This window comes from Psammomys obesus, unplaced genomic scaffold (genome assembly GCF_907164565.1).
Source record: "Psammomys obesus unplaced genomic scaffold, mPsaObe1.curated_primary_1811, whole genome shotgun sequence".
Classification (NCBI taxonomy): domain Eukaryota; kingdom Metazoa; phylum Chordata; class Mammalia; order Rodentia; family Muridae; genus Psammomys; species Psammomys obesus.
The window spans coordinates 8,502,335-8,505,771 of record NW_026592548.1 but is presented as its reverse complement, the minus strand read 5'-3'; the positions used below and the strand labels follow the sequence as shown (position 1 = coordinate 8,505,771).

General features: G+C 36.9%; 1 pseudogene; it reads left to right on the top strand.

Moving 5' to 3' along the window:
- Nucleotides 1–2,694: 2,694 nt before the first annotated feature.
- LOC129682193 (60S ribosomal protein L19-like) lies at nucleotides 2,695–3,263 on the top strand (annotated as a pseudogene).
- Nucleotides 3,264–3,437: the final 174 nt, after the last annotated feature.

The window sequence follows — 3,437 nt, the reverse complement described above, 5'->3', positions numbered from 1 at the left end:
AAGATACTAGAAGAAAAACTCCAACCCAAGGAGGCTAACTATATCCAGAAAAACACAGGAAATAAATAACTTTACTACAACAAAACTAAAAGTAGACAAACACATAAATACACTACCACAGCCAACATCAAAATAAAAGGAACTAAAAGTCATTGGTCGTTAATCTCTCTCACTCAACGCTCCAATTGAAAGACACAGACTAACAGAATGGATGCATAAACAGGATCCAACATTCTCTTGTATACAGAAACACACCTCAGCAACAAATATAGACATTACCTGACAGTAAAGGGCTGGAAGAAAATTTTCCAAGCAAACGTACCCAAGAAGCAAGTTGGGGTAGCCACTCTAATATCTAATAAAAGAGATTTTCAACCAAAACCAAACAAAAGAATGAAGAAGGACACTTTATACTCATCAAAGGAAAATTTCACCAAGGTTACACCTCAATTCTGAACATCTACGTACCAAATACAAGGGTATCCCAATTTATAAAAGAAATATTAATAAAGCTTAAACCATACATCGATCCCAACAGTAACAGTAGAAGATTTCAAAACCCCTTTCTCACCAAAGGGCAGAGCAATGAAACTAAACCAAGAAATAATGACACTAACAGATGTCATGAATCAAATGGACCTAACAGACATCTACAGAACATTTCACTCAAATACAAAAGAATATACTTTCTTCTCGGCACCTCAAGGAACCTTCTCCAAAGTTGATCACAAAGTAGGTCACAAAGAAAGCCTCAACAGATACAAGATTGAAATAATCCCTTGTATCCTATCAGACCACAATGGACTAAAGCTGAACCTCAACAACAGAAATAACAAAAAGCCACATGGAAATTGAACAACTCTACTCAGTAACCACTAGGTCAGGGAACAAATAAAGAAATTAAAGACTTCCTAAAATTCAATGAAAATGAAGGTACAACATACCCAAGCTTATGGGACACAATGAAAGCAGTGCTAAGAGGAAAGTTCATAGCACTAAGTACCTTCATATAGATTGGAAGATTGGAGATATCTCATACAAGTAACTTATTGGCACACCTGAAAGCCCTAAAGGGGAAAAAAGAGAGAGCTGGTTCTTTGAGAAAATCAACAAGATAGACAAACTAAGCAAAAGGCAGAGACACTATCCAAATCAACAAAATAAATGAAAAGGGGGACATAACAGCATATACTGAGGAAATCCAAAGATTCATTAAGTCATACTTAAAAAGCCTTTACACAACAAAATTTGAAAATCTAAATGAAATGGACAACTTTCTTGATAGATTCCACTTACCAAAGTTGAATCAAGATCAGGTAAACAAATTAAATAGTTCTAAATCCCCTAAAGAAATTGAAGCAATCATCAAAAGTCTCCCAACCAAAAAGAGCCAAGAGCCAGATGGTTTCAGCACAGAATTCTACCAGACCTTCAAAGAAGAGCTAATACCAACACTCTTCAAACTATTCCACAAAATAGAAACAGAAGAGAATACCAAACTCATTCTATGAGGCCACAGTCACCTTGGTACCTAATCTGCATGAAGACCCAACAAAGAAAAAAATTTCAGAGCAATTTCTCTTATGAACATTGATGCAAAAATACTCAATAAAATACTTGCAAACCAAATTCAAGAATACATCAAATATTTCATCCACCATGACCAAGCAGGCTTTATCCCACGCCTGCAGGGCTGGTTCACTATACAGAAATCCATCAGTGTAATCCACCACATACAAACTGAAAGAAAACAAAGCACATGATCATCTCCTTCGATGCCAAAAAAAAAAAAAAAAAGCATTTGACAAAATCCAACACCTGTGCATATTTAAAGTCTTGGAGAGATCAGGGATACAAGGCACATACCTAAACATAGTAAAGGCAATATACAGAAAGCCTATAGTCAATATTAAACTAAACCAAGAGAAACTTAGATCAGTTCCACTGAAATCAGGGACAAGACAAGGCTGCTCACTCTCCATATCTCTTCAATATAGTACTTAAAGTCCTAGCTAGAGCAATAGACAACTAAAGGAGCTCAGGGAATACAAATCAGAAAGGAATAAATCAAAGTATCTTTATTCACAGATGATATGATAGTTTACATAAGTGACCCCTCAAAACTCTACCAGGGAACTCCTTCAGCTGATAAACACCTTCAGCAAAGTGGCTGGATACAAAATTAACAAAAAAAAAAAAAATCAGTAGCCCTCCTGTATACAAAAGACAAATGGACTGAGAAAGAAATTAGAGGCAACAGCCTTTAACAACAGCCACAAAAAAAATAACATAAAGTACCTTGGTGTGACTTTAACCAAGCAAGTGAAGGCTTATATGAAAAAAAAAAACTTCATCTCTGAAGAAAGAAATTGAAGAAGATACCAAAAGATGAAAAGATGCAGACTGGCTAATGAGATTAAACAAGATCCAACTATTTGCTGTCTGCAAGAAAAACATCTCATTGGTAAAGACACAAAGCAACTGAAAATGAGAGGATGGGAAGAGATATGACAAGCAATTGAAAAATTAGAAAAGGCAGGATTACTAAATTCTTATCTGACAAAATGAGCTTCATATAAAAAAAGTTTTTTAGAAGTGACAAAGAAGATCACTATGTGTTAATAAAGGACAGATCCATCAAGATAGGGCAATTATAAATATAATACACTGGATTTCTCTGCTGTGTCCACAGCTATGAGTATGATCAGGCTACAGAAGAGGCTTGCCTCTACTGTCTTCTGCTGCAATACAAAGAACATCTCGTTGGACCCTAATAAGACCAATGAAATCACCAATGCCAGCTCCTGTCAACAAATCAGGAAGCTAATAAGTGATGGGCTGATCACCCAGAAGCCATCCATTCTCAGGCTTGATGCCAGAAAAACAGCATGGCTCAAAAGAAGGGCAGGCATATGGGCATATAGAAATGGAAGAGTATGAACAACACTTAGACACCCAAGAAGATGACTTGGATGAAAAGGATTGAGGATCCTGTGCTGGTTTCTCAGAAGATACCATGAATCCAAAAAGACTGACCGCAATATGTATCACAGCCTGCACCTGAAGGTCAAAGAGAATGTATTCAAAACAAGCAGATTCTTATGGAGCATCAGCCACAAGCTGAAGGCAGACAAGACCTACAAGAAGCTCCTGGCTGACCAGTCTGGGGCTATCAGGTCTAAGACCAAGAAAGCACAAAAGTGCCAAGCCAAGAGGAGATGATCATCAAGACCCAGTCCAAGGAGGAAGAGACCAAGAAGTAAAGCTTCCCTCATGTCTGTACATAGTGGCTTGGCTGTGGCCTCAAGTGGACCAGTCATTAAAATAAAACAATTCATAAATGCCTACATACATGCATACATACATACATACACACACACATACACACATACATACATACATACATACATACATACATACATACATACATACATACA